This window comes from Mustela nivalis (genome assembly GCF_964662115.1).
Source record: "Mustela nivalis genome assembly, chromosome: 6".
Taxonomy (NCBI): Eukaryota; Metazoa; Chordata; class Mammalia; order Carnivora; family Mustelidae; genus Mustela; species Mustela nivalis.
Window position 1 is genome coordinate 65,756,420 of NC_139025.1, and position 27,191 is coordinate 65,783,610.

Genomic DNA, 27,191 nt, shown 5'->3' on the forward strand with positions numbered 1-27,191 from the left:
TGTTGACTGTTTCCTTTGCTGTGTAGAAGCTTTTTATCTTGAAGAAGTCCCAGTAATGCATTTTGTTTTTGTTTCCCTTGCCTAGCAAGAAGTTACTGTGGCTGAGTTCAAAGAGGTTGCTGCTTGTGTTCTCCTCTAGTATTTTGATGGATTCCTGTCTCACATTTAGATCTTTTGTCCTTTCTTACTTTATCTTTGTGTGTGGTGTAAGAAAATGAACCTGTTTCGTTCTTCTGTATGTGGCTATCCAATTTTCCCAACACCATTTGTTGAAGAGACCATGTTTTTTCCATTGGACATTGTTTCCTGCCTTGGTTGAAGATTCTGTTCTCTATTCGGTTCCATTGATCTATGTGTCTGTTTTTGTGCCAGTACCATACTGTCTTGATGATTACAGGTTTGCAATATCTTGATAATTATAGCTTGAAGTCCAAAATTGTGATGCTACCCGCTTTGATTTTCTTTTTCAACATTCTTCTGGCTATTCAGGGTCTTTTCTCGTTCGATACAAATTGTAGGATTATTTGTTCCAGCTCTTTGAAAACTGTCAGTGGTATTTTGAAAGGGATTGTATTAAATGTGTAGATTGCTCTGGGTGACATAGACATTTTAACAATATTTATTTTCCAATCCATGAGTTTGGAATATTTTTCCATTTCTTTGTGTCTTCCTCAATTTCTCTCATAAGTGTTCTGTAGTTTTTAGAGAACAGATCCTTTACGTCTTTGGTTAGGTTTATTCCTAGTTATCTTATGGCTTTTGGTGCTATTGTAAATGGGATCAATCCCTTAACTTCTCTTTGTTCTGTCTTATTGTTAGTGTATAGAAATGCAAATGATTTCTGTGCATTGATTTTATATCCTGCCACATTGCTGAATACCTGTATGAGTTCTAGCAATTTTGGGGTGAGGTCTTTTGGGTTTTCCACATAGAGTATCATGTCATCTGCAAGGAGTGAGAATTTGACTTCTTTGTCAGTTTCAGTGCTTTTTATTTGTTTTGTTTTCTGATTGCTGAGGCTAGGACTTCTAATATTATGCAGAACAACAGTAGAGAGACTGGGCATCCTTGTCATGTTCCTGAATTTAGGGGAAAGCTCTCAGTTTTTCCCTGTTGAGGTGGGTATCTGCTGTGGGCTTTTCATAGAATACTTTTATGATATTGAGGTATGTTCCCTCTATTCCTGTACTGTAGAGAGTTTGAATCAAGAAAGAACACTGTATTTCATTAAATGCTTTTCTCTGCATCTATTGAGAGGATCATACGGTTTTTGTCCTTTCTTTTTATTAATGTGATGTATCACATTGATCGATTTGTGGATGTTGAAACACATTTACAACCCAGGAATAGATCCCACTTAGTTGTGGGATAGTCCTTTTAATGTACAATTGGATTCTAGTAGTCATTTTTTCCAGAGAAGAATAGATGAACAAGAGAACAGAATAAAAAATATTAACCACAGACCTCAGAGAAATACACACTAGACTAATCTGAAGAGGACAGAAACCAAAAAAGAAAAAGGAAAATAGAGAGAATATAATCTCATGGGTGGACAAAATAGGGTGATCTACTTGGTCCTGGGTGTATTTTGGTCTGTTCGTTAGAAGATGCTAACCCCCAAAATTGTAAAGAAAGAAAAAAATTTGTATATGTTTATATACAAAAATAAAATTGAATACAGTGAAAAGAAGCCAAAAATGAAGGATGTATCTATAAAATATAAACATAAGCATGAAAATTTTAAAAAAGACTTAAAAACAAAGAGTTGAAAAAATAAGAAACTAGTTGAAAGGGAAAAGAAAGAAAAAAGGAAAATAAAATTTGGACTGAAAGACCAAAGACATGAGAAAAAAACATCACATTCTATATACTATTTTCCCCTTGCTCAGGACTTTTCCAGTTCTATGTGATCCATATACTTGGTATTCCTTGATGTTCCTGCTGGTCTTCTGGGGGAGGGGCCTGTTGCACTGATTCTCAGGTGTCTTTGTCTGGGCAGAGTAGCACAGGGGACCAGGCTCAGTGTAAGCTGTTTCCAGTTGCTCTATGTGGTTTTTGTTCCCAGAAGGATTTTTGTGCCACTAGCAAAAACTGGTCATTTTCCTATTTGTGAACTTGTAGCAATTCTTTCTTAAATCTCAGGTTGAATTCACAGTATGTTCAGTATGATTTGATAGATACCTACCTGAATTCAAGGGACCAGATGAAATGTGGGTCCCCTACTCTTCCTCCATCTTCCCTCCTACCTGAGACATGGCCATTTAAACTGTAGTCAGAAGGAATAGTCAGAGAAAGAAAAGAAATAACCAAGGGGTGAAAAATAAAGGGGTGAAATAATTCTAAGAAGAATGGAGAGGTTAAGGGTTCTGATATTCTAGAGAGGGTGAGTTTTGTAAAAGCTGAAAAGAGTGCACCGAATTTGGCCACTAATGGATAGCTGGTGATGCGCGCAAAAAATAATTTCAGTGAGTCTCCACGAGGGAAAGACCCAGATTGAGGAACTCAGAAGAGGGGTGGAAGATGAGGACTTGCAGGTGGTCAGTTTAGACCACTCTTTTTCTGTGTTTCACCGTGAAGGACAAGAGAAAAAATAGCAGGGAAGGTGGGAGCACACGTGTTCATGTGCTGGGGAGAAAGAGTCGCTGAAGAAGGAAAAGATGAAAATAAAGGAAAGAGAAGGAATATTGATTTAGGAAGGACCATAAAGATGGAGCGGAGGATGGGACCCAGCGAACATGTAAATGGATGCACAGAGGATGAAGTGATTGCCTTGGTATCAGTTTCCTTTTTTCCCAATTTTTCCACTGTGGTGAAGTACACATACTGTAAAATGTACCATCATAATGATTTTCAAGTATGCAGTGGTATTATATACACTCATAATGTTGTACAATGTGACCACTGTCCATCTCCATAATTCTTTTCATCTTGTGAATCAGAAACTCTATATTCATTAAGCAACATCTCCCCATTCTTCCCTCTTCCCTGTCCATGGCCACCACCATTCTACTTTCTGTTTCTATGATTCTCACCACTCTAAGTATCTGATAAAAGTGGAATTATTATAGTACTTGTCATTTTGCAATTGGCTTATTTCACTTAGCACAACGCCTTCAAGTTTTGTCCATGTTGTAGCACATGTCAAAATTTCCTTCCTTCTTAAGGCTGAGTAATATTTCAATATGTGAACCCTGGACAATTGAGTTGCTTCCACGTTCTCGCTACTGTAGACATGGGTGTACAAAAGCTCTTTGAGACCCAGATTTCAATTCTTGTGTGTATATACCCAGAAGTGGAATTGTTGGGTCATATGGTAATTTTGTTTTTAGTATTTTGAGGAACTGCCATACTGTTTTCCACAGTAACCGTATCATTTTACATTCCCACCAACAGTGCACAAGGGTTCCAAATTCTCCTCATCCTGGCCCAATGCCTGCTATTTTCTGTTGTGATGCTATAGCCCTTCTAATGGGTGTAAGGAGGTATCTCTGAAGTTTAGATTTACATTTCTTCATGATGAGCGATATTGAGCATTTTTTCATGTGTTTATTGGCCATCTGCATATATTCTTTGGATAAAGGTGTATTTAAGTCTTTTATCCATTTTTGAATTGGGTTTTGTTGTGATTATTAAGAGTTCACTAAATATTCTAAATATTAACCCATTATCATTGCAAATCCCTTATGCTTTGCAAATATTTTTTCCTCATCCTGTGGGTTGTCTTTTTATTCATTTGATAGTTTTTTTTTTTGATGCACAACACTTTAAAAGTTTCATGAAATCCCACTTGTCAATTTTTTCTTTTATTTCCTGTCTTTTGGTGTCACACTTAAGAAATCATTGCCAAAACCAATGTCATTAAGTTTCGTCCTGTGCTTTCTTTTGAGAGTTTTTTATTTTACATCTTGTGTATAGGTCTTTGATTATTTTGAGTTAATTTTTGTATATGGTGTTAAGAATCCAATCCACTTCATTCTCTTACACATGGATATCCAGTTTTCCCAGCACCATTTGTTGAAAAGAATTCCCTTTCCCCATGGAATGATCTTGTTACCATCGTCAAAAACCACTTGACCATATATGTGAGGGCTTCTTTCTGGTCTCTATTCTATTTCATTGTCTATATGTCTTTCTTTATGCTAATATCACCCTATTTTGATTACTACAGCTTTGTTAAGTTTTGAACCAAGTGTGAATCCTCCAGCTTTGTTTTTCTTTTTCAAGGTTATTATGGTTATTCAGGGTCCCTTGAGATTCCATATGAATTTTAGGATGAGATTCTAGTTAAAAAATCATGAAATTTTGATAAGGATTGAATTGAGTCTGTAGATTGTGTTGGATAGTATTGACATCTTAACACTATTGAGCCTCCCAATCCATGAACATGGAATCTGTTTTCATCTATTATGTCTTCTCTAATTTCTTTATGCAGTATCTTGTAGTTTTCAGTGTATAAATGTTTCACCTCTTTGGTTATTCTATTCTTTTCAATGTTATTGTAAACAGAATTATTTTTATAATTTCCTTTTCAGGATTGTTCATGTTAGTATATAGAAATGCAACTGGGTTTTGTGTGTTGACTTTGTATCCTTCTACATTGCTAAATTCATTTATTAGCTCAGACTGTGTGTGTATGTGTGTGTGTGTGTAATCTTCAGAGGTTTTTTGTGGGGGGGTGGATACTATTTTTTTTTAAATTAAATTTAATTTTTTTTCAGTGTTCCAAACAGGGTTTTCTACATATAAGTTCATGTATGTATGATCTTATATCTGCATATATGTAGATATATGTATAGACATACATATATGTATGATCTTATATGTAGATATAAGATCATATATCTAAGATATAAGATATAAGATCATATATCTACATATATGTAGATCGGACAATCGGATGCGTTCTCCTTATTTTTCTTACCTACTTGGTGTTGCTGGAACTTCCAGTACTATGTCAAATAAAAATGGTGAAAGTGGGCATCCTTTTCTTGTTCCTTATCTTAGAGGAAAATCTTTCAGTCTTTCACCAATGAGAATACTGTTTGCTGTGGGTTTTTCACACAGGACTATTATTATATTGAGGTAGTTTCTTTCTATTCCTTGTTTGTTGAGTGTTTTTATCATGAAAATGTGTTGAATTTTGTGGAAAACTTAAAAAAAATGGAAAGTTATTTATTTTTATGTACTTATTTTTAAAGATTTTATTTATTTATTTTACAGAGAGAAAGAGTAATAGAGCACAAACAGTGGGAGTGACACAGGGAGAAGGAGAAATGGACGCTGAGCCAAGGGAGCTGGATGTGGGTCTTAATCCCAGAACCCTTGGATCATGACCTGAGTGAAAGGCAGACAACTGAGCCACCTAGGTGCCCTTATTTATTTTTAAAATTTGAGCGTAGTTGGCATTAAATGTCACATTGGTTTCACATGTACAACTTAGTGATTTAACGAGGTTATACATTATGTTACATTCACCATATGTGTAGCTACCATCCATCCCATTACATCACTATTACCAATCACTGACTGTATTCTTTATGCTGTGACTTATATTCTTTATGCTGTGACTTATTCATTCGATAACTGAAAACCTGTATCTTCCTTTCCCCTTCATCCATTTTGCCCAAACTTCTACCTCCCTCCCCTCTGGCAACCGTCAGTTTCTTCTATGTATGCACATCTGATTCTGCGTTTTGTTTGTTAATTCTTTTTTTTTTTTTTTTTTAGGTTCCACTTATGAATGGAATCATATGGTATATTTCTTCCTTAGGCTGACTTATTTCACTTACCATAATATCCTTTAGATCCATCCATGTTGACTCAAATGGCATAATCTCACTTTTTAATTTTTTATTTTTTAAAAAGATTTTATTTATTTATTTGACAGAAAGAGAGATCACAAGTAGGCAGAGAGACAGGCAGAGGGGGAGGGGGAAGCCCTGAGGTCATGACCTAAGCCAAAGGCAGAGACTTAACCCACTAATCTCACCTTTTTAAACGGTTGTCTAATATTGCATTGTCTATCTGTCTGTCTATCTATCTAATATCTCACATTTTCCTTAACCATTCACCTATTGATGGATACTTGGGTTGCTTCCATAGCTTGGCTATTGTAAATAATGCTGCATAAACATAGGAGTGCATATACCTTTTTAAATTAGTGTTTTCATTTTCTTTGGGTAAATATAGTGTTTCTAGTCTAAAAATTTTTTGAGGAACCTCCATGCTGTTTTCTACAGTGGCTGTACCAATTTCCATTCCCACCAATGGTGCATGAGGGTTCCTCAAAACCTTTTTCTGCATCAGTTGAAATGATTATGTGGGTTTTCCCTTTATTCTGTTAATGTTGTGTTTTACATTGATCAATTTTAATGTGTTGAACTGTTCTTATGTTCCTGGAATAAATCCCACTTAGTCTATCATTAGGTGTCTAAATATTTATAATTGTTGTAAATTCTTGCTGTATTGAAACTTTTATTAATATATAATATTCTTTGTCTCATAAAATTTTTAGATTTAAAGCCTATTTTGTCTGCTCTCTTTTGGTCACTTATTTGCATGAAATATCTTTTTCCCCTTTTTCACTTTCAGATGGTGTATAGTTTAGATTATTTTTTTTTTCTAGTCTGACGATCTCTGCCTTTTGATTGGAGAGTTTACCCTACTTACATTTACAGTAATTCTTGATAAGGAGGGACTAACTTTTGTCATTTTATTATCTATTTTCTTTATGCTTAGAGGTTTTTTGTCCCTCATTTCTTGCATTGCTGTCTCCTTTTGTGTTTAACTGTGTTTTTTTTTTGTTTTTAATTTTTTTTTGGTAACAAAATGTTTAAATTTCTTTCTTGTTTAGTTTTGTGTATGTTGTAGCTATTTTCTTTGTGGTTATGGGCTTACAATTAACAGCCTAAAGTTGTAACACTCTAATTTGAATTTATACCAGCTTAACTTGAATGATATACAAAAATGGTGCTCCTTTACAGTTCTATTCCTATCCCTTTCAGTTGTCAACGTTACAGAGTTACATCTTTCTACATGGTGTGCCCCAAAACATAAACCAAAAATTCTCTTAAGACCAAATGGTCTTAAGTCTCTTGGGGCACCTGGGTAGCTCAGATGGTTAAGCATCTGCCTTCTGTTCAGGTCCTGATCCCAGGGTCCTGGAATCGAGCCCCACATAAGACTCCCTCTTCCACTCCCCTTGCTTGTGTTCCCTCTCCCACTTTCCTCTATTAAATAAATAAATAAAATCTTAAAAAAGAAAAGACCATTAGTCTCTTAAAATATGTAGAACACAAAATATGGAGTTACAAACCAAAGTTACAATAATACTAGCTTTTAGACAAAATCTTAAAAAATGTGTTAGTCTCTTAAATCATGTAGAAAAGAGAAAGTAGAGTTACAAAAGTTGTTACAATAATACTAGATATTTTTCATTGTCCTTTTTTGAGATCTTCATTTCTTTCTTTCTTTCTTTTTTTTTTTTTAAGAGAGAGAGAGAGGGAGAACAAGAGAGTGAGTAAGTGGGAAGTGGAGACGGAGAAGGAGAGAGACAATCTTTTTTTTTTTTAAGATTTTTTTTTATCTATTTATTTACTTATTTGTCATAGAGAGGGAGCACAAGAAGGGAGAGGAGCTGAGGGAGAGGGAGAAGGAGGCTCACCACTGAACAGGGATCCCGATGCAGGACTCGATCCCAGGACTCTGGGATTGTCATGACCTGAGCCAAAGGCAGACACTTAACCGACTGAGCCACCCAGGCACCCCAGAGAGAGAGAATCTTAAGCAGCCTCCAAGTCTGCCACAGAGCCCAAGGCAGGGCTCAATCTCATAACCCTGAGACCGTGACCTGCTCCAAAATCCAGAGACAGACTCTTAACAGACCGAGGAACCCAGGTGGCAAAGATCTGCATTTCTTCAAAAGACTTTAAGTTACTGTCTAGTGTCCTTTCATTTCACCCTGCAGGACTCCTGTTGTTTCAGGGCGTGTTTCAGGGCAGATCTAGTGGTAATGAACTCCTTCAGTTTTTGTTTTTCTGGGAATGTCTTTATTTCTCCTTCACTTTTGAAGGACAGTTTTGCCAGATACAAGATTCTTGGTTGAGCTTTTTGTTTTAGCACTTTGAATATATTGGCCCACTGTCTTTTGGCCTCTAAAGTTCCTAATGAGAAATCCGCTTAGGGCGCCTGGGTGGCTCAGTGGATTAAGCCGCTGCCTTCAGCTCAGGTCATGATCTCAGGGTCCTGGGATCGGGTCCCGCATCGAGCTCTCTGCTCAGCAGGGAGCTTGCTTCCCTCTCTCTCTCTCTCTGGCTGCCTCTCTGTCTACTTGTGATTTCTCTCTGTCAAATAAATAAATCTTTAAAAAAAAAAAAAAAAAAGAAATCCGCTTAAAATGTTATTGAGAATCCCTTGAATGTGATGAGTGCTTCTCTCTTGTTGCTTTTGGGATTCTCTCTTTGTCTTTGTCTTTCCAAAGTTTGATTATAATGTGTCTTGGTATGGGTTTTTTCAAGTTCCTTTTACGTGGAGTTCACTGAGCTTCTTGGATGTTTATATGCACGGTTTCCATCAAGTTTGGGAAGCTTTCAGCCATTATTTCTTCAAATATTTTCTCAGCCCCACTTTCTGTCTCTCAAGGTCTTCTGAGGTTTTTCTGAGCCTTTCCCTGAACATTTCTAATTTTCTAATTTCCCCTTATATGCAATTGTTTTTGGATATCCTAGTTTGTAATGCCTGGTTTCCAAAAAGGTTTTAAAATGTTGGAAGTGTGGGGAAGGGCACCAGCCCTTTAAATCCCCTGGAAATCACTTCAGCTGCAGAGAAGGGGGCTTGTAGTAAATAGGGAGAGACCCAACAATGGCTGCCCACCTCTTTGCACCTCTGTGATCAGAAGCAGCAATGAGCAATGGGCCATTAGAGCACAGATCCCTCATGATCGGAACACAGGGCCTTTTTGCCCACCTTAACTCCCACGAGCTGTGTGCAAGCTGCTCCAGGGACATGGTGCACAGCTGCTTGCCACATGACTGAGGATGGGGGGATGATTGGTGCTGTGATAAGAGCCGAAATATCCTGAAATTAACTACAGTGTACCATTCAGTCTTCTTCTCCTGGAAATTAGGGGCTTCTCTAGTCTCCAGAGTTCCCAAATGGTTACATCAGACATACTCTGCAATTGTTGTCTAGGTGGGCACACAGATTCCTGTGCTTCTTACTCTGTCATCTTTCCAGAAGCCCTCTCCTTAGCTGTTTGTCACATTATTGTGTATTTATACAGTTCTTAATACTGTGCTACTTTGTGGGGATTCTAGGTAAGTAGAAGATACAGTACTGATGGCTATCCTGAAGTTCATTTTACCTGGAGAGACAAACAGAAACAAATATTTATCAATGCTAAGCGATCAATAATGCATAACAAAGTACAAGAGTTTTGGCAGGAATGGCCAGGGTATGACACTCTTACCCTTACTTATCTCTTTCTGACCCATGACAAACAACAATAACCAATCACAGTGTTTTCTCGTCTTGGGCTTGGAATGCATCACAGGCTTTCTCTAACAGTTTATAAGGGTGATGCTTGAGTTAAAAGCCTTTTGTCATCACTGGTTTATGGTAAAAATGTTAAGTACCCTAAGAACTTGAAGAAAGTTACATTGTTTCCTAGGGTAAATGGTATGTTTTTCAAGGAAAAGGACAATATGTTCTATTTCTTTGGTAGTTTCCACACCATTATAATAAGAGGTTCAGTTAGGGCTTATTGAATTAATTTCATAATTTTATGAGATTTTACCATAAGGAAACATCAACTTAATATGTATTAACACACGGTTTATAGCACTTCTATAAATGCTAAAGGAAAAGCATACTTTTCTTTTTTCTTAAAGCATACTCTTTTCTTTAAGAGTTTCTATTCCAGCACCCGACGGCTTTTTCTACCCTTGTCCTTTAAGCTCATTTTTACTCATTTAAGCTCATTTAAACTCAAAGGAAACTCTTGTTTCCTTTGTCCTTATGAAAGATGGAAAACCGCTGGTCAGCATCCTCAGCTAATACATGTTAAATGCCTTCTTTAAAAATACCCTATAGCTTGAGGACATGATGCTAGATGAAATAAGCTAGTCTCAGAAGGATACACTGCACAACGCACTTATGTGCGGTGCAAGAGGGGCCAGAGTGGCCTAACTCCTTGGATCCTGAGTAGTGGAAGCTGCCTGGGCCTGGAGGGAGGAGGCCCTGCTGAGTTATTGTTTCATGGATACAGAGTTTCAGTTTTGCCACATGAAAAGAGTTTTGTGGTTGGAGTAGTGATGGTAGCGCCACAGTGTGTATGTACACCATGCTCCTGAAGTATCCACTTAAAATCCATCACGATGGTTAAAAAGTCCCTCGCATGCATGCATGCGTGGAGAGGTAAACCTGTGGGGCCATCAGAGAAACCATTGCCAGGGACCTCCGTGTCTGCAGGAGTCTTGGCTTTACTTGCCATTTGTTTCTCATCTTTCTTTGTGGCCCCTCTTTGCATGCTTCCAGGAACTTCTGCTCTCTTCTCTGGACCATCTTCAAGCCTTCCACAAACCAGATGTCCTTTTGGAAAGATGGCAAGGCCATGCAGCAGGAAGTCTGTCTCAGAGGTCCTCCGGTTTTGTGCTGCATTAGGGCCCTATTGCTAGATAGCAACACAGCATCGCCCGTGCTTTATTCTAATCCACACATATGCCTTCTGTTCTTTTCATCTGTAAAATTGGGGTCGATGAGCTCCAGTGGAATTTATAGCTTCGATAACAAATACTTTTTCACTGTGGACTTACAGATGAACGTTGCTATCATTTGGGGGTTTAAGTGACAAAATATCATGCGTTGATTTTTCAAAACTAAGATTTCAATACAAATTGAAAGCACTGAACTTGTTTTTCCATTTTCCCCTTCTCTTTTCTCTACTGAACTTCACTCTTTTGAATTTTTTTTTAAAAGATTTTATTAATTTGTCAGAGAGAGAGAGAGGGAGCGGGGGAGCTACAGGCAGAGGGAGAAGCAGACTCCCTGCTGAGCAAGGAGCCTGATGTAGGACTAGATCCCAGACCCCTGGGATCATGACCTGAGCCAAAGGCAGACGTTTAACCAAATGATCCATCCAGGTGTCTCTGGAATGATTTTTTAAAATTACACCCCCCCTTTTTTGATTAAGGATTGCAATTCCTAAATGGAGCACCTGAATGCAATCAGGCATTATGTCTTAATTAGTGTGGTTTTCTCCCCAGAAACACTGAGCCATCTGAAAGTTCTTAATTTCCTAGTTTGTAGTTTACAATTAAGTATTATAGGTTTCAGGCTTTACTGGGAATGCCTCATCAATAAAGTAGATCAGCCTGGCTTGATTTTAAATCTCTCTGCCCTTATCTAGTGGAAGAGGTTCTGGGTGAAGACATGGAAACTTGGAAAGGAATTCTTCCTCTGTTAACAGTTAGTGCATGGCTATTTTTCAGTTTCCTCTCTGAGAAAACGATCATATAGCAGAGATACGGGTTTACGTCCTTGTCTACGTGATTTGATGATACAGTTGTTGGTTTGGCTTATTATTTGCTTTCACTCATCAGCTGTTCCAGTTAGGTGCAGAGGAGAATGGGGAGGTACTTAGTAGAATAATGGTATTAGTAGAGTAAGAGATTAAGATTTGTCCACTTGGGGCGCCTGGGTGGCTCAGTGGGTTAAGCCGCTGCCTTCGGCTCAGGTCATGATCTCAGGGTCCTGGGATCGAGTCCCACATCGGGCTCTCTGCTCAGCAGGGAGCCTGCTTCCTTCTCTCTCTCTCTCTGCCTGCCTCTCAGTGTACTTGTAATTTCTCTCTGTCAAATAAATAAATAAAATCTTTAAAAAAAAACAAAAGATTCGTCCACTTCCCCAAAAATTTTTACCAAGAACCCGACCCAAGCAATTCCTATGAAATTGATATTGTGCTGGTTAAAAACTGAGTTTGTGTGACTCTCTCTTTTGTAACCACCACTCTGAAGTCTACCTCATGTCTCCTCACAGCCAATAACTTCCCCAAAGGCTGCCAATGGCACAATTCGGTGTTAGGGCTCTCTGCTCTGTGGACGTGCACTATAAGAAATGTGGCTTCAGTTTCAGTAAAGCAATCACATGCAGGACCCAAGTGACTTTGGGTCTGTCCTGGTACTTCATATTGAGGTGACACTGTTGAACAAGATGGTGGTTGACCTCTGTGGTAGGTCCGAGTTTTACCCTGCCCCAGAAGAGCTTAGCTGTTGCCATTGATTTATAGAAGGTGATGTTGGTCTGGAGCGTGATCCCATGCTGGCGCCATGCTGTCTGCTGGCCTTTCAAAGGGAATTCTGGCCTTTCCTAATTTGGCTTCATATTTTTTGGATGACCTGTGTGTTTTGGACGGTATGCTGCCTGTGTGGCAGAGTGTAGTGGCGCCATTACCAGAAAGTGGCCCTGCCTTACCAGAAAGCACTCCTGGCCTAGTCCTTACGTGAGCGCTGTGCTTTGTGACCAGAGCCGGCCTTAGGCTTCAGTCCTTGTTACCACGCTGATGCGCCAAATGGGCCCGGATCAGTTGTTTGTATTAGTCCGTATGCAGTCGACAAAGCAGTGTTTTGATGATCTCAGTAGGTTAAGAAGAAAGCTGTTTCCCCAGTGTCTGGAATGTGCAAATTTGTACTCCCAAGGGAGATGGCATGGCATTTATTAAATAAAATCCATTACGCCACAATGTTGTTGTATTGATGAAGTTAGAGCACTCTAAATTTCACACATGCAATCAGAAAATGCTGGAGAATATTTTTATCCTGCCAAATGAATCATGGAAGCTGTTCCCCAGCTCCTTAACACAATGTATGACAATGAATCTGCACTCAAAATATGTGTGAATCGATGTGTGAACAAATGAACAAATTTAATTAGTAGCTCTCAAAGTCAAGTTCTGCAAATTGTGTTAAAAATTTCCATAAAGCCTCGATATGGTTCCTTGCTATTTTCCTCTACCTATGACATAGCAAAGATCATATCCCCCCAGCTAAGTTGTCTGAGGCTCCAGAATGTGTCTCAACCACTGATGGTGAGAAACGAGTCCCAGAGAACTTTTCCTGGGATCTTAGAGAAGAGATCCCCTTTCAGTGCCTTCTGAGAATATAACTGAGATTGCAAGAGGTACTCCTCTCCACCCCAGAGAAAATAGCAAAGGCGATCTGAGAACTCAAGAGAGTAGAAGTCCGCAATGACTCACACGTGGGAATCATCAGCTCCAGAGTCAGACCCCAAGTGAATCGCTGCTAGCCTTGATGTTATTGACCTGGCAAGGAAAACGTTGTTTTCAGGAGGTCGCTGTAGATTTTGAAGCTGTTGGGGAGGAGGTTGCAAAAGTGGTTTTCTCTCGGGGTGAAAGGGCACAGCCACTTAAAAGGTGTTGGAAAAATAATACGTTCAGAAGTGCAGATCCCAGGGAGAACCCAGCGCGTCCGAGGCGATGATGGAAGAAATAAAGACCAAAACAAACACAAGAGGACAAAAAAGAGTCAAAAACATGCCTTCCCACCCCAGCTGATGTGCTGCACGTGGAAGGGACACAGAAGGAAAGGTTCTTCTCTTTTTAAACAAAAAATTACTTTTAATTGAAGTCTGGTTGACGTACAGGTTATATTAGTTTCAGGTGTACAACACAGGGCTCTGACATTGGTAAACATTACGCAGGGCTCAGCGTGGTCTGTGTCATCACCATCTGTCTCCAGTTATTCAGAACTATTCACTATATCCCGTCTGCTGTACTTTTCATCTTCCTGACCTACTTACTTTATAACTGAAAGTTCAGATCAGCGTCAAATAGCCTTTTAAACCCCAGGTAAGCATAGAGTCCTCAAAGAAGGCACATCTGCTTTAGATTGGAAAGACAGTGTTTGTCTTTTTTGTGTTTTGCTTCAATCACAAAGAGTTAACCTAGGTTTGATAGAGTGAGAAAAAGCAGTGCAGCCTCTTTGTTTCCAGTTATTTCCTCTATAAGAGTCAACAACCCCTTTATGATGTGTGTTTCTAAGGGTCTTTTAAGAATCAAAGATGACAGTGGGAAGCCCAGGTGACATGGAAATAATGGAGGGATTGTGTCTGCAAAGGCTCTTGCCCCAGCACACACATCCTGGGTTCTAGGACTCGAGTGTCCCTCTCCCTCCCTGTTTCCTTGTTTGAAGTGGCTGGGGGGACAGCCCACACCTGGAAGCTGATAAGACAGACTTGCTGCACACTCTCAGGGTTTTCCAAGAAAAATAGCAAAGAATGCACTTGCGCTGGGGCATGGGGGTTGCTGACTGGCACCGTCTCTCAAGAATCAACATGCCCGCATTTCTGCCTCCTCTCATGTTCCCAAGCTGGTTCTCAGCTCAAAATGAATAAAATCGATGTGTTTTTGTAAATCAAAATACAAACCCTCAGCTCATTCTTGAACTGTTGCCATGCCCGTATGAAAGCATTCCCCTCTGTTCAGAACACTCCTCCGCTGACCACGTTTGCATAGAGGGCATTATCCAGAGAGTGGAGAGGATGGACATCACTTGCTGTATGTTTGCTCAGATTAATGATAATTCAGCTAAGAGTTATTGAGCATGACTATGAGGTACTGGGTTCAGCTTCTTTCCTGTGAGAGGCTTCGGTATTGAAGAGAAGCTCTTGATTATTTTGAAGGGATGTCGTATGGAAAAATTAAACACTAAACAAAATTGCTGTTTGGTATTACAGGCTATAGATAACTCCTCAAAGATGTGCTTTTCATACTTCGGTTGGAGAACATCAATATTAAAATTGCTATCCTGAGTGGCCATAATGAAAGAGAAGGAAACTCAAACCCCAGAGGTTTGCGATGGTAGCTGGAGAGCTTTTTCTCAGAGCGCTGTCTCAAAAAGAACATCTGTGGGAAGGAAGTTTAGCTTTGGTCCTCTCATAACTAACTGTTCTGTGTTATTGGATTGATTTATAATTTCTTGACATATATTTCAGGCAAATTTCCAAATACCCAAGGCACAAGCTTAATGAATGGTTCCAGTTCTCTTCTCAGTACATTGTGTCTTATTATTTTGCATAATAGTAACTGTATTTGAGAGCAGCATGGAGTCCTGAACAATTTCCTCTAGTGAATCTGGAAGCTCTCCCTGAGACCGAGCAGGGAGTGGAGAAGTAGACCTAACCACGTTCCGTGGAGGAGTATACCTATTTAAAATCACTGTTCCCTTGGAGCTTTCTTCGTTGATTTTATTTATTTATTTTTTGCTATCTCCTTTTACTGGAAATAATAGCCTCAAGACCATTAGTTCGAGCCTGATATTTTTACCTGGCAATTTGCCTTTTCTCTTTGTCCTCTTTCTCCTTGCCTGCTTGCCTCTTGAGGCTGCCTCTTCCGTGTGTCATTTGTTTAGCTAGTTTGTCTGTGAAGACATTCTCAGCCCTCCATTCCCATTTGCCTTTGTCCCCTCAGTGAGGGAGAGCTTTGATTGGAGGAAATCCCCAGTGAGGCGGTGAGATTTCAGGCAGCTACTCCTTGGCGGAGGGAGGGGGTGTGGCACGGGTGGGCCAAGCCCCCCAGGTGCAACTCTGCCAGTCCTATGCACAGGGAGCAGCGCCCCAGGCAGCATGCATAATCTTAGGCAAACAAACAGTCCTGCCAGAAAGGGCTTCCAACAGCTCCTCAAGACAGAGCAACAATTCTTGGCTCCTGGATCAGTAAAATTATCTATTTTCAAAACAATCCTTAAAAAAAAAAAAAAGAAAGAAAGAAAGAAAAGAAACTAACAAAGGGGATAGTGTTGTTTATGTAACTTCTTTGTAAGGTTATAAAAAGTTTTTCTCCCTGGGTACAAAACCGGGTACAGTACGTATTCCCCGAGCCCAGAGAGTTTGTTTGGGAAAACAGTGCTATCTCTTGGGACTTTTCTTTGCTGATGACTTTAGCCTTTCTCCTCATGGGGAAAAAAAAAAGTTTTCTTTACAACCTGCTCTGAAAGTTCTTCAGAATGTTGGTTGGGAGCTGGGTCTACTGGAACTCTCTGGTCTCAAGAGCTGTTGTCAGGCCCTGTGAGGTGGATAGGCTAGCGAGCAGCCCCGGCACCCCTGTGTTAAGATGGGGTGAGGTATAGAGGAGTGATTTCAGCAGCCCCTGCAGCTCAAGATCCGGCATCCGGGAGTCTCTGGATGCCCACCATGACCTCCTTTCTCCTGGACCAAACACACTCGCTTGGCGAGTTCCTCTTTCTTACTACTTCTTGGCCATCAGCCTCTACTAGTAGCCCATGGGTTGGAGTTAGCATACCTGAAGTCCACCTGGAAAGACAACCACATACAATACGTGCTGGGGAGTGAGGGGTTTTGTGACAGACTTCAAGAGGCCTTCAAAATGGAATCAAACACGTAAAATCCACAAATAGATTAAAAATGTGATGTTCTCAAAAGACTTCTGTAGAGGGGAAAAAAGCAAAGATGAAAGAAAGGAAAGGGCACACTGCCATCTTAAACAAGGAAGGCAAGGAAGGCAGAATAAATTGTTGTGAAGAATCTTTAGAGAAGGAAGAATGTCCAAACACAGAGATGTGCGCAATACCTGACTTAAGGACCAGGTGAAATGGACTAGGTTCATGGGTGAATCTATACCACACGCAAGTACCGGTCGCCCAGCCTGAGGGTGGGAAAGCGGGGAGACAGTGGGATCTGTCCTCCACAGAGGGATTCGGGGCTCCCAGTGGGCACCAGTTCCAGGCCCTCTGCCTGGGGACTGCCCCCCCCACCCCCGCCTCTTCATGTCTCATGTAGTTGTGTGGCTCAGTCATTGGGGACAAAAATAAAAGTAAGGTAGTTATTTCTTTCACTTTCAGGTCAGCTGTCTCTATGAGCTACATTTCATTTGTTTGTTTGCAGGGAGTAATTTAGAATCTCCCACCTAACTGTTGACTTTGCAAGTCATCAGTAAGAAGCATTTCACAACAAATTTGAACTACATGCTCCATTTTCATGTCAGCTCCAGGTTTAGACTGGACCTGCTCTTGTGCCCCTCTGGGATCTTGAAGGCATTTCATTTTTCTGTGTTTCTTGGCTTAGTGAGAGTTTTCAGATTTGTCTTAACTTATAATTTGTTCAGAGAGAATCTTCAGGACACAATGAGGAGTAAGGCTCTCGGGCCAAAGTTCCCTCTGTTGGTTTAGAATTTCTGGAAACTGGAGCTCCTGGGTGGCTCAGTGCGTTAAGCCTCTGCCTTTGACTCGGTTGATGATCCCAGGGTCCTGGGATGGAGCCCCGCATCGAGCTGCCTGCTCAGTGGGGAATCTGCTTCTCTCTTTCCCTCTGCCTGCCTCTCTGCCTACTTGTGCTCTCTGTCAAATAAATAAATAAAATCTTTTTAAAAAAATGAAGTTTATAATTGAATAATATTTGACAAGTGTATTCAGACGGTAACCAATACCACCAGATGCAGACTGTTTCCCCCACAAATTCTCTTGTGCCCCTTTGTCAATTGCCGCTCTTATTCCCAGTCCAAATCTTTTTTCCCCCACTATCAAAATTTATTTATTTGTTTGTTTGTTTATTTATTTTTACATTTTTCTAAAACAACTTCTTTCTCTCTCTCTTTTTAATTTAACATATAATGTATTATTTGCCCCAGGGGTACAGGTCTGTGATTCATTACACACTTCACAGCACTCACCATAGCACATACCCTCCCAAGGTCCTTAACCCAGTCACCCCAACACTTCCCCCACCACCCAGCAACCCTCAGTTTGTTTCCTGAGATTAAGAGTCTCTTATGGTTTGTCTCCCTCCCCGGTCCCATTTTGTTTCATTTCTTCCTTCCCTACCTCCCACAAACCCCCGCCTTTTGTCTCTCAAATTCTTCATATCAGAAAGATCATTGTCTTCCTCTGATTGTCCCAGCTCCAATCTAATCTGACTTTTTGTCTTTGGAGTTTTGCCTTTCCCAAATACTCACATAAATGTATCCTACAATATGAGGCTTTTGTGTCTTTTTTTTTTTTTTTTTCACTTAACGTAATGTTTTTGAGATTAATCCATGTTGTTGTGGGTACCAGATCATTCCTTTTTATGTTTGAATAATCTAATACTATTTGCTTAGCCATTTATCTGTTGATAGACATTTGGTTTCTTTCCAGTTTTTGGTTTTTTTTTAAAGATTTTATTTATTACTTGACAGAGAGAGAGACACAGCGAGAGAGGGAATACAAGCAGGGGAAATGGGAGAGGGAGAAACAGGCCTCCCACCGAGCATGAAGCCCAATATGGGGCTCGATCCCAGGATACCGGGATCATGACCTGAGCTGTAGGCAGAGGCCCAACCCACTGAGCCACCCAGGCACCCCTCTTTCCAGTTTTTGATTATTGTCATAAAGCTGTTTTGGCTACTGTGCAGAAAGTCCTTCTATGGATATAAGTTTTTCTTAGGTAAATACGTGGGAATGAATTCATTGGGTCATATGGTTAAGTATGTGTTAAACTTCATAAGAAACCACTAAACTGTTTTGCAAAGTGCTGATGGAAACGCACAATGTTGAAATCAAAGTATGAATGTGCCAGTTGCTTTGCACCCTCAAAAGCACTTGGTATTGTCAGTTATATTAATTGTACTCATTTTAGTAGATCTGTGGTGATACAGCCTTTATGATTTCTCATGTTTTATAATGTGCTTATAACTGATACTGTTATAAAATTTCAGTTTCTAATAGTTCATGGTTAACATTGTCCTTGAAAGTAAACCACTCAGTTATTTGACCAACAAAATGGGTTTATTCCAGGATAACACAGGAATTGCAATTCAAGGCATGCAAGCTCTCACAGGCAAGTCTGGAGATCAAAGGAGGGGAATGATAAATTATAGAGAAAAGGAGGAAGTTGGGAGTGGCTTTTTGAATGAAAGTTAGGGTTCAGAGTGGTGATGGTTTCATAATGGCTGAGTTGTGGTATTTTTTTATTGGCTGAGCTTGTTGCTGGGCAAGGAGAAAGTCTTCCTTCTTATTTGGGGTTACAATTGAGGTCATGAAGAGGTAGGACATGAGAACTCCCCTTCTGATTTCCTGACTCCATGTTTTTAAGAATAAACTTTCAAGTTATTATTATTGTTTTAATTTTTTATTTAAATTCAGTTTAATTAAAATAAGATATATTGGTTTCAGAGGTAGAATTTCATCAGTTTCAGAGGTAGAAATTCATCAGTTGCATGTAACACCCAGTACTTATTCCATCAAGTTCCCTCCTTAATATCTATCACCCAGTTGTCCCCTCCCCCAACCACCTCCCCTCCACTAATTTGTTCCCTGTAGTTAAGAGCCTCTTATAGTTTGCCTCCCTCTCTGTTTTTATCTTATTTTATTTTTTCTTCCCTTCCCCTATGTTCATCTATTTTGTTTGTTAAATTCAATGTGGGTGAGATTATATGGTATTTGTCTTTCTTTGACTTATTTTGTTCAGTATAATATCCTGTAGTTCCCTCCATATTGGTGTAAATAGCAAGATTTCATTCTTTTTGATGGCTGAGTAATGTTCTGTTATATATTATATATTATATATAAATACAATATATTAGAATATTATATAATATATAATGAAATTTAAATTATATGTTAGTGTATATTAACTATAAATTCCATTATTATAAAAATATAAATACTATACTATTATAAAAGTATCTATATATAAACTTTTTAATCCATTCATCTGTAGATGGACATCTGGACTCTTTCCAGTTTAACTATTGTGGATATTGCTGCTATAAACCTTGGGGTGCATGTGCCCCTTTGAATCACAATGTTACTATTCTTCGGATAATACCTAGTAGTACAATTGCTGGGTCATAGGGTAGCTCTACTTGTAACTTTTTGAGGAAACTTCATACCTTTTTCCAGAGTAGCTGTACCAGTTTACATTTCTACCAACAGTGTAGGAGGGCTCCCCTTTCTCCACATCCTTGCCAACATCGATTATTTCCTGGCTTGTTAATTTTAGTCATTCTGACTGGTGTGAGATGACCTCTCATTGTGGTTTTGATTTGTATTTCCTTGATGCTAAGTGATGTTGACCATTTTTTCATGTGTCTGTTAGCTATCTGGTTGTCTTCTTTGGAAAAGCTTCTTTTCGTGTCATCTGCCCGTTTCTTGACAGCATTTGTTCTTTGGGTGTTGAGTTTGATAAATTCTGTATAGATCTTGGATACTAATACTTTATCTAGTGTCATTTGCAAATATCTTCTCCTATTCCATAGGTTGCATTTTAGTTTTGTTGGCTCTTTCCTTTGCTCTGCAAAAGCTTTTCATCTTGATGAAGTCTTAGTAGTTCAATTTTTGCTTTTGTTTCCCTTGCCTTTGAAGATGAGTCTAGCAAGAAGTTGCTATGCCCAAGGTCCAAGAGGTTGCTGCTTGTGTTCTCCTCAAGGATTTTGATGGATTCCTGTCTCATCCATTTGAATTTATTCCAACTTATTTATGGATTCCTTTCATCCATTTGAATTTAGTTTGTTGTACGGTATATGAAATTGGTCCTGTGTCATTCTTCTGCATGTGGCAAAATTTTCCCAACACCATTTTGTTGAAGAGGCTGTCTCTTTTCCATTGGATATCCTTTCCTGCTTTGTCAAAGATTAGTTGACCATAGAGTTGAGGGTCCACTTCTGGGTTCTCTATTCTGTTCCATTGATCTACGTGTCTGGTTTTGGGCCAGTACCATAGTGTCTTTATGACTACAGCTTTGTAATAGAGCTTGAAGTCCAGAATTGTGATGCCACCAGTTTTGGTGTTCTTTTTCAATAATCCTTTGGCTATTTGAGGTTTATTCTGGTTCCATACACTGGCTAAGGGTTTGTTTTTTTTTTTTTAAGATTTTATTTATTTATTTGTCAGAGAGAGAGCGAGAGCGAGCACAGGCAGAGTGGAAGGCAGAGTCAGAGGGAGAAGCAGGCTCCCTGCGGAGCAAGGAGCCCGATGTGGGACTCGATCCCAGGACGCTGGGATCATGACCTGAGCCGAAGGCAGCTGCTTAACCAACTGAGCCACCCAGGCGTCCCTGGCTAAGGGTTTATTGATCTTAGTAATTCTTTCAAAGAACCAGTTCCTACTTTGGTGATTTGTTCTACTGGGTTTTTATTTTGTTTTGTGTTTTTAATTTCTATTTCATTGATTTCTGCTCCAATCTTTATTATTCCTGGATTTAGGCTTTATTAGCTGTTCTTTCTCCAGCTCTTTAAGGTATAAGGTTAGGTTGTGTATCTGAGACTATTATAGTTTCTTGAGAAAGCCTTGTGTTGCTATATACATCCCTCTTAGAACCATCTTTTGTGCATCCCAAAGGTTCTGATCTGTAGTGTTTGATTTTTCATTTGCTTCCATGTATTTTTTTTTTGGATTCTTCTTTAATTTCCTGTTTGACCCATTCATTCATTGGTAGGATGCTCTTTAACCTCCATGTATTTGAATTCATTTCAAATGTTATCTTGAGATTGAGTTCAAGTTTAAAAGCATTGTTATCTGAGAATATGCAGGAAATAATCTCAGTATTTATTTTTTTAAGATTTTATTTATTTATTTTACAGAGAGAGATCACAAGTAGGCAGAGAAGCTGGCAGAGAGATGGGGCACGCAGGCTCCTCACTGAGCAAAGAGTCCGATGCGGGGCTCGATCCCAGGACCCTGAGATCATGACCTGAGCTGAAGGCAGAGGCTTAACCTACTGAGCCACCCAGGCGCCCCTAAACTCAGTCTTTTGCTACAGTTTGCGACCTGATTTGTGACCTAGTATGTGATCTATTCTGGAGAATGTTGGATGTGCACTTGATAAGAATGTGTCTTTCATTGCTTTAGGATGGAACATGATAAATATATCTGCTGAAGTCCTTCTGGTCCAGTGTGTCATTTAAAGTCCATATTTCCTTGTGGCTCTTCTGCTTAGATGATCTGTCCAGTGCTGTGAGTCAGGGGTCAAAGTCCCCCCACTGTTATTATATTATTATCAATGTGTTTCTTTAGTTTTGTTAGTAATTGGCTTATATAATTGGCTGTTCACAAGTTAGGAGCATAAATATTTATAATTGTTAGATATTCTTGTTGGATAGACCCTTTTATTATGATATATTGTCTTTCTTCATCTCTTATTACAGTCTTTGGTTTAAAGTGTAGGTTGCCTGATGTAAGTATGGCTATTCCAGCTTTCTTTTGATAAATGGTTCTCTACCCCTTACTTTCAATCTGGAGGTGTCTTTGGGTCTAAAATGAGTCTCTTGGGGGTGCCTGGGTGGTTCAGTCAGTTAAGCATCCGCCTTTGGCTTGGGTCATGATCCCAGGGTCCTGGGATTGAGACTCACATCAGGATCCCTGCTCAGCAGGGAGTCTGCTTCTCCCTTTCTCTCCCACTGCTTATCCTCTCTCTCTCAAATAAATAAAATCTTTTTTAAAAAAGATTTTATTTATTTATTTGACAGAGATCACAAGTAGGCAGAGAGGCAGGCAGAGAGAGAAGGGGAAGCAGTCTCCCTGCTGAGCAGAGAGCCCAATGTGGGCCTCGATCCCAGGACCCTAGGATCATGACCTGAGCCAAAGGCAGAGGCTTAACCCACTGAGCCACCCAGGTGCCCAAATAAAATCTTTTTTTTTTTTTTTAAGATTTTATTTATTTATTTGACAGACAGAGATTACAAGTAGGCAGAGAGGCAGTTAGAGAGAGGGGGAAGCAGGCTCCCTGCTGAGCAGAGATCCTGATGTGGGGCTCGATCCCAGGACCTTGGGATCATGACCTGAGATAAAGGCAGAGGCTCTAACCCACTGAGCCACCCAGGTGCCCCCAAATAAAATCTTTTTAAAGAAAATTTAAAAAAAAATGAGTCTCTTGTAGGCAGCATATCAATGGGTCTTATTTTTTCTTTTTATCTAATCTGATACCCTGTGTCTTTGATTGGAGCATTTAGTCTTTTCACATTCAGAGTAATTACTGGTAGATATGAATTTAGTGCCATTGTATTACCTGTAAAGTCACTGTTTCTGTAGATTGCCTGTGAGGTGAGGTGGAATCCTAGGTGGGACAGTATAGTCTTAAGATTCCTAGGGCAAAATCTTAAGATTCCTAGGGTTACTGAGCAGGGAGCCCAATGCGGGCTTGATCCCAGGACCCTGGGATCAGGACCTGAGCCAAAGGCAGGCAACAACCGACTGAGCCATCCAGGTGCCCTGTGCTGATTCTCAAGTTTCCTTGCCCTGGTGGAATTTCAGCTCCCCTGGTAGGGGGCTGGGCTCAGTGTGGCGCGGTTTTGTTCCCTGAAGGCTTTCAGAACCAACTAGGGGGCGGGGAGGGTGAAAAGAGTGGTGCCCCATCTCTAGCCCCAGAGCTGGAAGTTTGCACCCTCCATCAGGAGATATACTTTGTAGTATATATTTTCAATGAGGAAAAGTAGTCATAATTACTCTTGTCTCCCTGGTTTCTGTCTAAACTCTGTGTTTACCCACCTTGTGACTGAGCATTTTTATTTGAGTCCCCTTTATGGACTCCTGTGGCATGCACCTGCACTGTTCTTCTTGGGGGAGAAGGGGGATTGGCCAAGCTTCTGCCTTTTGCTGGTCCCTTCCCAGAGAGCAGTTGCACATCTGTGCAGCACTTTGCAGTTTATGGCAACACAGAACAGAAATTCAGCGCCTAGACCTGCTGTTTTCATCCAGTTTTCCTGCTCTGATGCCTGGGAACTCTGCCACTCTGAGGCACCCCTATTCTTTTTGTAACCCTAGGAATCTTAAGACTATACTGTCCCACCTAGGATTCCACCTCACCTCACCATCTGAGCATCTTTAAGCCAGGAATGCCCCTCACCGTAACTGTCTCATTTCCTGACTCTTTTGTTGAAGATTAATTGATCATATAATTGTGGTTGTTGTTTTTTTTTTTTAATATTTTTATTTGTTTGACAGAAAAAGAGAGACAGCAAGAGCAGGAGCACAAGCAGGGGGAGTGGGAGAGGGAGAAGCAGGCTTCCCACCAAGTAGGGAGCCTGATGTGGGGCTTGATCCCAGGAACCTGGCATGATGACCCGAGCAGAAGGCAGACGCTTAATGACCTGGGCGCCATCCCCCCCTTTTTAAAAGATATAATTCTGGGTTTGTTTCTTGACTTTTTTTTTTTAAGATTTTATTTATTTATTTGACAGAGATCACAAGTAGGCAGAGGAAGGCAGAGAGAGAGAGAAGGAAGCAGGCTCCCTGCTGAGCAGAGAGCCCGACTTGGGGCTTGATCCCAGGACCCTGAGATCATGACCTGAGCCGAAGGCAGAGGCTTTAACTCACTGAGCCATCAGGGCACCCCTGTTTCTTGACTTTTTATTCTGTTCTATTCATCTGTCTATTTTGTGCCAGTACCCTGCTGTTTTGATGACTACAGCTTTGCAGTATAACTTGAAATCTGGAATTGTGATATCTTCTTCTTTGGCTAATCAGGCTATTCTTTCATGGCTCCATACAAATTTTAGAAATATTCTAGTTCTGTGAAAAATTCTTGTTTTGATAGGGATTTCATTAAATGTGTAGATTGCTTTGGGTCATATAAATATTTCTACAATATTTGTTTTTCCAATATATGAACATGGCATATCTTTCTGTTTGTGTCATTTTTAATTTCTTTAATTAGTGTTCTATAGTTTTCAGAGTACAGGTCTTTGGCCTCCTCGGTTAAGTTTATTCCTAGGTATTTTATTCTTCTTGTGCAGTTGTAAATGTAATTTTTCTTTCTGTTGCTTCTATTGGTATATAGAAATGCAGTAGATTTCTTACATTGATTTTGTATCCTGTAAACTTATTGAATTTGTTTATCAGTTCTAGTACTTTTTGGTGACATCTTTAGGGTTTTCTATGTGTAGCATCATGTCATCTGCAAGGAGAAAGTTTTACTTCTTCCTTACCAATTTGGATGCCTTTTATTTCTCTCTGTTGTCTGATTGCTGTGACTAGGACTTCTAGTCCTATGTTGAATAAAAGTGGTGAGCATGGACATCCTTCTTATTCCTAATCTTAGGAGACTAGTTTTTAGTTTTTCACCAATGAGTATGATGTTAGCTGTGGGTTTTTCACATAAGGCCTTTATTATGTTGAGGTTTATTTCCTCTAAACCTACTTTGTTGAGGGTTTTTATCAGGAATAGATACTGTACTTCATTAAATGCTTTCTTCTGCATCTATTAAAATGATCATATGGTTTTTATCTTTTTATCTTATATTGATGTGATGTATCACATTGATTTTTGCAAATACTGAAATACCCTGGCATCCTGGAAATAAATCCCATTTGATGGTAGTGGATGATTTTTTTTTAATGCATTGTTGGATTTGGTTTTTTGAGGATTTTTGCATTAGTGGTCACCAGAGATAATCACCTATAGTTATCTTTGTTTGTGGTGTCTTTATCTGGTTTTGGTAGTGCATGCCTAGTAGAACAAATTTGGCAGTTTTCTTTCCTCTCTTCTGACTCCATTTTAAATGAAGTTTCCTCTAATCAATTTCATACTAGTATATGCAGTTGATTTTTGTATATTGGCCTTAAAACTTGTCACTTTGCTAAACTTAACTATCAGTTTTTGCAACATTCTTTGGTTTTCTCTGTGCAGATAATCTAGTCATCTGTGGAAAAGACTTGCTCCTTTCAAATTGGATGTTCTTTATTTCCTTACCTCATTATTATTATTATTATTATTTAAAGATTTGAGAGCGAGCGAGCATGTGAGTGGGAGGGGCAAAGAGAGAAGGAGAGAACATCTCAAGCAGACTCCCTGCTGAGCACGGAGCAGATGCAGGGCTGGAATCTGTGACCCTGAGGTCACAACCTGAGCTGAAACCAAGAGTCAACTCCTTAACTGACTGGGCCACCTAGGGGCCCTTTTCTTTACCTAAAGGACCTATGTAGGTCCTTTAATGGTTGTTGAGTGAGAGCAGTGAGAACAGACTCAATTTGAAGTCTCTCCCCACCAAGTATGATGGTAACCATAGGTTTTCATATGCATTCATTACTAGTTTCAGCACACCATTTATACTACATGGCTGAAAATGTTTATTATGAAGGGATATTGAATGTAGTCAAGTGTGTTCTGTTTTTTCTGCATCTGTTGAGATCATTATGGGCTTTTTCTTTTCTCATCTTTCGTGGTGTATTAGACTGATTGATTTGCAAATGTAGAACCAGTTTTGCCTCAACCCTCCTTGGTCAGGATGTATTCTTCTTTCATAGTCGTGGCTTCAGGTTGCTAATACTTCGTTGAAGACAAATTTATTTTTCTTTAGTATGTTGTTTGGTTTTGGTGTTAGGGTAATGCTGACCTCATATAATGAATTTGGAAGAGATTGAGTAGAATAGTTGTTTTTTTCCTTAAGTGTCTGGTAGAATTAATCAGTGAAATCATCTGAGCATGAAGTTTTTTGTGGGGACTTTTAAAACTAGGCCTCCAATTTCTTTAATAAATACTGGGTTACTCAGGTCATGTATCGTTTTTTAAGTGAGTTTTGGTAGTAAAGCGTCTTAAGTCACCCATTTTATCTAAGTTATCAAACTATTGCCCTAAGTTCCTAATTTTTCCTTATTATCCTTTATATGTTTGACATCTGCAGTGACTTTTCTATCATTGTCAATATTGATAATTTGTGTCTTTCTTCTTCTAGATCAGTGTGGCTAAAAGTTTATATGTTTTATTGAAATTTTTAAAGAACTAGCTTTTAGTTTCATGTATGTTCTGTATTTTTCTCTTTTCCACTTCATTGGTTTCTGTTCTTTATCATTTCTTTCCTTCTGCTTATTATGATAAAACTTTCTCTTTTTCAGGTTTTTAGCATAGAAACTTAATTATTAAGACTGTTAAGGTTTGTTTTATGGCCCATTATATTGCCTATACTGATGAATGTTTGATGTTCACTTGGGAAAAAAAAAGTGCTTATTCTCCTGCTTCTGGGTAGAGTATCCTATTAATATCAATGAGGTCAAGTTAGTTTAAGATGCTGCTCAATTTATCTACACCATCGCTGATTATTTTGGTACTTGTTCTATCCAATCCTAAGAGAAGAACATTGAACTTTCTCCCATATAGTTGTGTATTTGTCTGTTTTTCCTTTTAGTTCTATCAGTTGTCCCTTACATAACTTGCTCTGTTACTAGGTGCAAAGATATTTAGGATTGTTAGGT